Here is a 10262-nt window from a genome sequence, read left to right as displayed (position 1 = left end):
GAGCTCAAGCTCGAGCTCGAACTCGAACGGAAAAAAAAATTAACGAACCGAGTTCGAACGAACTCTTACCGAGCCGAGCTCGAGCTTGTTCATGAACGGCTTTGTTCATTTGCAGCCCTACACATGTGAGAGATTTTGTAAAAAGTTAAGTAAATTATTTGAAATCCATAACATTTTTCTTACTTATAAGTGCCATTTTGGGAACATAGCAAAAAGTCACGTTTTTTGACAAAATGTCCAAAAACGCTAGTGCCAAAAACGCCAGAAAATTGGTTTGGCAAGCGCTAAAAACGTAGGTGTAAAATTACAAATTAGGGCCTATGAAAAATAAATAAATAAATAAATTTCTTATGTTGGGTAAGGGTATTTTACTTATTTTAATTTGATTTGACACCATAAATAAATATTAAACTAAAAAGTAAAAAGTCAACTTTTTACCAACTTTTCAAATCACTTTCCAAAAAGTTAAAAAGCTTAGTAAAAAGTCAAAAGTCAAAAGTCAATTTTTTACCAACTTTTCAAAACACTCTTAAGTTGCATATAATGTACACCCTTCAAAAAAGATGTGCACCATAATATTTCCCATTATTCTAACATTAGTACACATCTAGGGCCAATTTGGGAAGTTAATTTTTGACTTTTGACCGGTCACATCATCTTTCTACCTTTTTACATTTTTTTTTTAAAGTCAAAAGAAAATTAAAAAATTAATTTTTAACTAACTTTTCAAAACAACCCTTAAAACATTATTATTCAAAAATTTGCACAAAATCATTAATCAAAATGATATAATAATGATAATTTTGATATTGGACATCTTAACGGGATTTTGTTTTGTGTAAATCATTATTCTAATTTTTTTAAATAATATCATTAACACATTTATCTATAAAATGTTGTTTATAGTTTAATCTAATATATTAAAGTTTCATTATTTATAAAATATAGGAGCATTTTTTTTAAAGTCCCTGATATTATGATTTTATAGTAGAAAGGACATCAAATATTTTCATGACGTCTAAGGTCTCTCAACATCAATCCAGAGAAAATTGGTCCAGAGAAAATTCAAGTCAGAGAAAATTGGTCCAAAGAAATTCTGGGAAGAATTTCTCTGGACTTCCCTAAACTTCCCACTATAAATTTCTCTACCCTTTTTTTTTTTTTTTGAACATAAGAATTCCCCTACCTCAACTCACTTTCTTGCTTCTCAAAGGTGAGGAAGAAAGGCAACAGTACAATATTATATACATACTTTCCATTATCAAATCTCTGCCAAGGTTTCCTATGTCTTCAAACATTGATAGCCTGCTCTCAGCAACAAGTTACAAAATTCTCTGGTTTGGTTGGTCAGAATTTTCTCTGGATTGTTGGACTGAATTTTCTCTGGGTTAAACCCAGAGAAATTTTTCTCTGGGTTTAATGTGTATATAAGAACCAGTTTGTGTGTATACTTTTAAAAAAATCAAATTATTCATTTTATTTTTTCCTTTTGTTATTTATTTGTTTAGTTTATGATATGAAAATTTCCTTGATCTGTAACTCTTCTCAGCAATCTGGTTTTCATATTCCAAGTTTAGATGCAGTTTTGAAATTGGTAGAGGAGAAATATATTAAAACATATAGAATTAGTGAACCTGGTTTCTCTGTGGTGAAGTTGATGAAAGATGTCTGTGAATGCTTCTTGGCGGAAGGCACCAATTGTTCTGATGATGGACAAGTAAGATCCACAAATTTAACATCATCTCTTGCTATATCTAAGGAATTAAATCCAGAGAAATTTCTCTCCAGAGAAATTCTGGACTTCGGAATTCTGGAAATTCAAAATTTCTCTAGAAATTCTGGAAACCCACATCAGTCTTTGGAAATGGTTGTGCAGAAGATATTTGCAAGTCTGAATTTAGCTGCAACAACCGATTCTTGTAATAATAATCACGAAACTACTCTGGGATTCCTAGGCAAGTGTGAATGTGATATGCCCGGTAAACAGGCGTAAGGTCAAACTTCAGAACAAAATCTTCATTAATTTCTTCAACATCTAAAGTATATGTAAAATCTTCAGACCCTGAATAACTCTATTCCTCAGCTTTCCTCTGACGAGCTAGCATGTCCTCATCCCTCTAACGCTCCAATGCAGCATATCCAATTGCTGTTTGTCCAATATCTTTTGCAGTGTTCCTAATGAGAACTAACCATTCATTAACAAAGCATGTGGCTCGTAAACCCTAGACGAAAGACAACAATGCAGGTAGGTGGGTTTATAGATCCATGAAATCAGGTTGAGAGACCTAGAAAGTATAGAAAAAAAAAAAGGAAGAGAAAGAGATTGGGAGGTTCAACTAGAGAGAGAAGAATCGGGCAATGAGGTTTTGAGGAAGAGGATCAAACCCAATCAAATTTCTCTGATCTATATTTAGGGACCTTAGATATCAAAAAATAATTTTGTGGATCTCTTCTATTATGAAAAGTGAGAGAGGGACCTTAAACCAATTTTTCTTAAAATATAATAAAAAAAACAACTAACGTGACATTATTAATTTTACACACAATACTAAAGGCAAATGTCATACAGCATCCATCATTGGAGATATAGGACATAAGTGTAAGAAAAAAAATTAAAGAACTAAAACGTTTAAACAAAGAGTTGATTTGAGAAGTGTTAAAAAAAGTTGATTTTTTTTTGTTTATTACAGAAAATATATATATATGTATATATATATATATATATATATATATATATATAAAATAAAGAGATGATATCACCTAAATCGATTTTTTTTGCACTTCCTAAAAAAAGGCCAAAAGGCAGCTGGCAAGTGAAGCGTGTCAAAGTATCAAAATTGTTGAATTAATAAATTTTTTTAAATTGTCAAAAAAAATATTAAGAGAATTATATTAAATTGAATAATCATTTATATTTAAAAAAGTCCAACAACATATACTTTTTGTAAGCCCAATACCAACAATATGAATTAAACAAAAAAAAATTCTCAAAATAAAACATAAATAAATAAATAAGTTAATAATACAAGGATTGATAATATATGATTACTAATTTTTTATATTAAATTTTGACTGCAATCTTACGTGTTATAAATTATTAATTTAATTGTCTCATCTTTTATATCTTATGTCAAATGTATTTGTAATAATTTAATTGTCTCATCTTTTATTTATATCTTATGTCAATGTATTTGTAAAATAGACGTGTCTAAAATTTAATATTGTTAAAGAAGAAAAACATACACACTACATACTTAGAATTTTCCGCAATGATTCAGACCATTAATTTTGATATTTTAATAAAGTACTAAGGACATGACAATGAACAAAAAAAAAATAAAATAAAAACAAACCAAGACCAAAACATCACATCACTGTGGGTGAAGCCCACTTCCAACTTATTAGAGCTTCCTTTAGAGGTCAAAAATTAGAGTTCCAAAGCATTTTTAGTTAGAATAATAAATGTCTGTTACAAATTTAAGAGAAAATATTATTTTACCTCCCAAATTTTTACGTGTTTTTCAATTTAATCTCCATACTTCAATTAATATCAATTTTATATTTAAACTTTCGAAATTTTGATCAATTTGACCCCTGTCGTCGCATTTTGCCTACAATTGGACTGAATATGCGGACATGGTACCAAAATTCATTTGAAATTTCATTTTACCTTAAAAATCAATTTGTCCTCCAAATGTAAAAATAAATTAAATTTAAGTATTTAATAAATAATTTTTTTTATCTCAATAATGAAAAAATTAAATTTTAAATAATATATACTTTGCAATATATATATATATATATATAAAAATATAAAAATACTCATTTAGAATTATCTTGAGAATATGAAGTATGGATACTTCAACAAGTATGTCGTATCCGTACCGGGTACTTACCAAATTTTTAAAAAAATTTCCCACTCAATTTTGAAATCATTATTAGTTGATCAATTTTATTGAAATTAATTTAGGTAATAAACTAGTTACAATTGCGAGCGCGCACACACATAGAATAGCAAAGAAATTAATTTTTGGCTCAATAACTTTCTCCAGGATAGACTCAAGATAATTTGAGACTTATGAAGCACAGTTACGGATATAAGTACTGGTATTGGTACGATACGCGTACGTTGACATGGTAAAATCAAAAAAAAAAAAAAAAGTAGGATATGGGTATAGCTTAATACATTTGTAAAAAAATATTCACCATGTTTGTTTCTAGTTTTTTTAAAACACTTTTCAGAAAATTCTATTTTCTTGTTTTCCGTATTTTTTTACTGGTTTTTTCTAATATTTTAAGCAATTTTTTAAATTTTTAGACACGCCTAACATAAATACACTTAAAAAGTATAATTTTCGTGAAAAAAATCTTTAAAAAATTCACTAAACACAAAAAATACAATATATATATATATATATATATAAATTTAGTATATTTTTTGTATTTTGGTGTACTTATTAATTTTTAAAAATATTTTGTCACAAAAATTTTACTTTTTGTATACATCTAAGTAAGATGCTTCTAAATAAGTAAGGTGCATCTAAAAAAGTTAAAAAAAAAATGCTTAAAATTTTTAAAATATGCACTAAAAATTAAAAAAAAAAATCAAAAAACAAAAAACTCAATTTTCAGAAAACTGAAACCAAACACTTTTTTAATACAAAAATTGATCAAATGGTTTAATTCATTAAACCCAACATACAATTGACATTTAATGCCAAAAGTACATGTATAAGATAAACTAAAATTAAATACTGTCACTTAGGTAGGCAACCCAAGAGAGGGGTGACTCGGGTAATTAAAAAATATGAGCAGAAAATTGATTGCAATTAAACAAGTAAATAAATTCAACGAGCAATCAATTATACCGAAAGTAGGGGAGAAAGGGAGAGCTGAAACACAAAGATTTATAGTGGTTCGCTTCATTGACATACGTTCACTCCTCAAAGTACCTCCTTGAGAATTCCTCCACTATGAATCGAATCAATACATCATAAAGCTTCACCTAGTTTGTGGATTTTTACACATGACTTACGTTATCTTTTGAGGACCTCTCAACGAAATGCCTCACTTTACAAGTGTTTCACTTAGAAATAAGGGAATAAGAATAAGTAGTACAACTGTCCTTTTTTATAGAATTTTCTCTCAAAAGATAAATATGAAAGTGAAGGAGCAGAAGGATTTTTGAACACACTCAGATATAAAAGTGGAAGTACAATAGAGTATGACAAATGAAAGTTATTGAATGCTTAGATTTTCTGTATTGAAGAGTAAGTGCTTTTAGATCTGGATGGCTTCTTCATTTATTGCTTTAATGGCTTCTAGCCGTTGGAGAGAAGCATATGTTAGTATTCTAACTGTTGGGGAAGATCATGGATGATATCTTCTAGCTGTGTAGAGTAGATCATGGATGATATCTTCTAGCCGTATGGAGTAGAGCATGGGTATGCATAGGCTATCATCAAGTCTTTGGAAGTGAAGCCTCATTAAATACACAAGCTCATAAGTCAAATATTGAAAGTTGGTAGAAGAAGATATTGTGTCATAAAAGTCTGTTCACAGATCAGAAATGATGGCTATTCTACGCATAGATCAAAAAAAATGACTAAGATTTGAGTTGTGTCAGAATAAATCTGAAGGGGCGATTAGGTTTTTTGAAACCCAAATTTAAAGGTGTCTACCCCCTGTAGATTAGGTGTTGACCATTTGCTCTCTTTTCTTCTTTGTGTTGATTTCCAAGTATTCTTGGTGTCGACCCTTTGTATACTGAAATTTAGTGTTGACCCTTATCATTCTTGATTTCGACCCTTGCTGCTGGGTTGTCTAAGCATTGCATATTGAATTTTAGTGTCGACCCTTGGTAGCTATAGCACTTAGGCATTGTGTACTTCATTCTGGTGTCGACCCTTGTTGTCTGGGTGTCGACTCTTGGACCTGTTTAAAGCACAAATAGTGTTTTGCATACAAGTGCTAATTTCATTTTTTTAAGGTACCAATATTCATGAGAAATTGACAATTTTGAAGCATTCATCTATTAGAGACAATGAAGAGCAAAGTTATAATATTATTTTGAAAACTTTGAATAAACAAATAAGTTCAAAATATTTGTCGATAATCAAAATCAATAAGAATTTAAATTCAAATAACCTTGGGGCTAACATAACTTACAAACTATAACTTAATTTTTAAAACCACGCTAAGTACAAAACTAAAAATAAAAAAGAAGACTAGTAAAAGGAATTTTATCTTTATAGTACAAGAAAATATTATTTCGACTAAGGTATGGCACGGCTTGAGTATATACTAGATATATCTGGGTATGCCAAAAATTAAGAAGGAAAAATTTGAGTACGTATTTTGTGTACCTGGTACGTATGCAGAAATATCATACGTTGGTAAGTACTCAATACGAATATGACATGTTTGTCAAATTATCCATACTTCATAGTCTCAAAATAATTCTAAATGAGATTTTTTATATTTTTAATCATTTTTTTTGCAAAGTATATATTATTTAAAATTTAATTTTTTCGTTACTGAGATAAAAAAAATATTTATTAAATATTTAAATTAATTTTTTTTATATTTGGGGGGTAAATTAATTTATAAGGTATAGTTTGGGGGTTCAAATGAAATTCTAAATGAATTTTGGTGTCACGTTAGTACATTCCGTTTAATTGTACATGAAATGTGACAGCAAAGGTCAAATTCATCAAAATTTTAAAAATTTAAATATAAAATTAATATTAATTTTTTGAAGATCAAATTAAAAAATACGTAAAAATTTAAGAGTAAAATGATATTTTCTCCAAAATAAAATTAAAGTTGTCTGAAAATACCTATAAACAAACCAAAACTGTCAAAGTCTACCTGTTAATTAAGTCAATATTATCATAAATGCATTGCTGAAAAAAAAAATATACATTGGAGTTGGAGATACCCATTTGGTTTTTCCATCCCATTGATTTCGCATTCCGTTTCCAACTTGATAGACTTTCTACCATGTGTTCCTCACATTTGAAATTTATATCCTACATTATTTCAATTTCATACCAAACTCACATTTGCTTTAGAGATGAGAAGTAGGATTAGATTGATAATAAGGTGTGACTTACTAAAATCATATTTATATTGGAGCATTATTATGGGATTAAGAGTCTCACGGACTATGAAACTATTTCAAGACAGAACTAGCAATCATATAAGGGACTTAGGTTTGCTAATCCAGTCTCATATAATTGGAAATGAAAAGATTGTATTGGCCCCCATTTTACAAAAAACAATAAAATCACATTTTATATAATGAAAATTTTTACATAATTTTATAGATTTAAGAGGAAATATAATTTTGTCTCCAAAACTTTTACGCTTTTTTTAATTTGACTCCAAACTTTAATTTACACCCAAATTTTCAAAATTTTGATCAATTTGTCCCCCTACCGTCACATTCTGTCTACAATTGAACAGAATGCTCTAACGTAATATCAAAATTCATTTGAAATTTCATTTTATCTCCCAAACTATATCTTAAATATCAATTTGCCTTCCAAATATAAAAAATTAAATTTAAATATTTAATAAATAATTTTTTATCTCAACAACGAAAAAAATAAATTTTAAATATATATACTTTGCAAAAATATATAAATATCCTCATTTAGAATTGTCTTGAGATTATGAAGAATGGATAATTCGACAAACATGCCATACCTGTACCGGGTACTTACCGACGTATGGTATTTCTGCCTATATACTGGGTATACAAAACACGTACTCAAACTTTTTTTTTTAATTTTTTACTTAGATATATGTAGTATATACCTAAGCTGTGTCGTACCTTAGTTGAAACAATGTTTTCTTCTACTACAAAGATTAAATTCCTTTTACTAGACTTCTTTTTCATTTTTAATTTTGTGCTTAGTATGGTTTTAAAATTAAGTTATGGTTTGTAAGTTATTTAATATAATAATATTTAATTTTGGTTTATCTTATACATATACTTTTGGTATTAAATGTCAATTGTATGTTGGATTTAACAAATTAATCTATTTAATTAATTTTTATATTATTTCAAATTAAAAATAAATATTTTTTTTACAAACGTATTAAGCCCTTCAAATACCTTACTCTTTTTTTTTTTGGATTTTACCATGTCAATGTACGTGTATCGTATACCAGTACTCATACCCATATTCATACTTATACCTGTGTTTCATAGATCTAAAATTATCTTGAGTCGACCCTAGAGAAGCTTATTGAGCCGAAATTTCTTGGTTACTCTATGTATGTGTGCATGTGCAATTGTAACTAGTTTATTACCCAAATTAATTTTAATCAACTAATCGTAATTTTTAAATTGAGTGGAATTTTTTTTTTTAAAATTTGGTAAGTACCCGGTACAGGTACGACATGTTTGTCGAAGTACCTATGCTTCATTGTTGCAAGATAATTTTAAATGAGAATTTTTATATATATATTTTTTATTTTTTTGCAAATTATATATTTTTTAAAATTTAAAACTTTCGTTATTGAGATAAAAAATTATTTATTAAATATTTAAATTTAATTTTTTTTATATTTGGAGGGCAAATTGATCTTTAAGGTATAGTTTGGGGGTAAAATAAAATTCTAAATGAATTTTGATGCTACATCAGCACATTCCATTCAATTGTAGGCGGAATATGACGGCAAGGGCCAAATTGATCAAAATTTTGAAAGTTTGAGTGTAAAATTGATTTAATCGAAGTATAATGATCAAATTGAAAAATTCGTGAAAGTTTGGGAGGCAAAATGATATTTCCTCTAAATTTAATCTATACATAGACTTGCAATACACCATTTGAATTGCACCACTTCATTTATTTTCTTGGTTAATTTCCTAATACCTTGTTGTAGGTACTAAGAGGTGATTTGGAAAGTTTGTTAAAAGTTAACTTTTAATTTTTTTTGTTCTTTTGTGTGTAAATAATATGAGAGGTGATGTGACCTAAAATAAATTAAAAATTAAAATTTATTTTTTTTTTGCTTCCCAAATGGCCCCCAAGTCGTTTTGAAAGAAAAAATAATATGCCCAATAAATGTGTTGAAATGCCTTTGCTTTGAAAAATGAATATGTTTGGGGTAATTTATTACAATTTAAAAATTAATAATTAAAAAGTAAAAACTAGATACATTTATCTCTAACTTTACAATAATTATTATTATTATTTTTTTTTAACTTTTACAACTTATTCTGCCTATTGTAAGCATACTAAACAAAGTTATATATATATATATATATATATATATATATATAAAATAGCATCTCAAATTTATTAAGTTAATAATTTTTTTTATCAAATTTAATAAAAAAATTTAAAATAAAAAGTAATCTTTTAAAAAAATTAATAAAAAAATTTGAATAATTTGTATCGAATAAAACTTTTTGCTATAACTTTAAGAAGAATGCTACGTACCTCGAAATATTAAAGGCGCGAATGGCTCGAAATCTCAAAACGACGTCGTTTTAAGGGTTTTTTTTATTCTCTTACCGGTAAGATAATATTTTCCGTACTATTCGCGCCATTCGCGCTCCACACATTCGAGGCCTCAATCTTTAATGTAACTTTAAACACGCAAATCTTGACCCCACGACATCATACATATAATGTAATAATCGCTTTTTGTTTAATTATTACTAATGTCCGTACTTTTATGCAAGGTCTGCAAATGAAATGCTTGTGAGATCATTGATGACATGGTCAGAGTAAGGGAATCAGGACCCTCTCTTTAATGTTTTTACTTGATTTCCTACTTCATAGGTTATTGGATTCACTTTTAAGTCAAATTTTGATAATCTCACTTATTTATATTTTAAAATTTATTGAATATATCATATCTATAAAAAATTAAGTTGATCAGATATCAAAAAACATGTGTTCGGAAAACTAACTAAAAACTATTTTTTTTAAAAAATTTAATAAATAGTTTCTGAACACATACTTTCTGATATCCGATCAACTTGATTTTTTACAGGTATGATATACTCAACAAATCTTAAAATATGAACGATTTAGATTATCAAAATTTGGTCTAAAAGTGGACCCAATAACCTAACAAGTAGGAAGTCAAGTAGGATTGAGAGGATCCTGATTGAGTAAGGGAATGGTTGATTTTTTATTCTCTTTTTATTCTCTTCATTATTATACGCCTATAGTTCTGGTTTGGTATGGACTACCAATTTAAATAATTACAAAAAGATAACATAAATTAAAAAATTAATA

Source organism: Camellia sinensis, chromosome 14 (genome assembly GCF_055761805.1).
Source record: "Camellia sinensis isolate YWXY chromosome 14, ASM5576180v1, whole genome shotgun sequence".
NCBI classification, from domain to species: Eukaryota; Viridiplantae; Streptophyta; class Magnoliopsida; order Ericales; family Theaceae; genus Camellia; species Camellia sinensis.
This window is presented reverse-complemented; position numbering follows the sequence as displayed.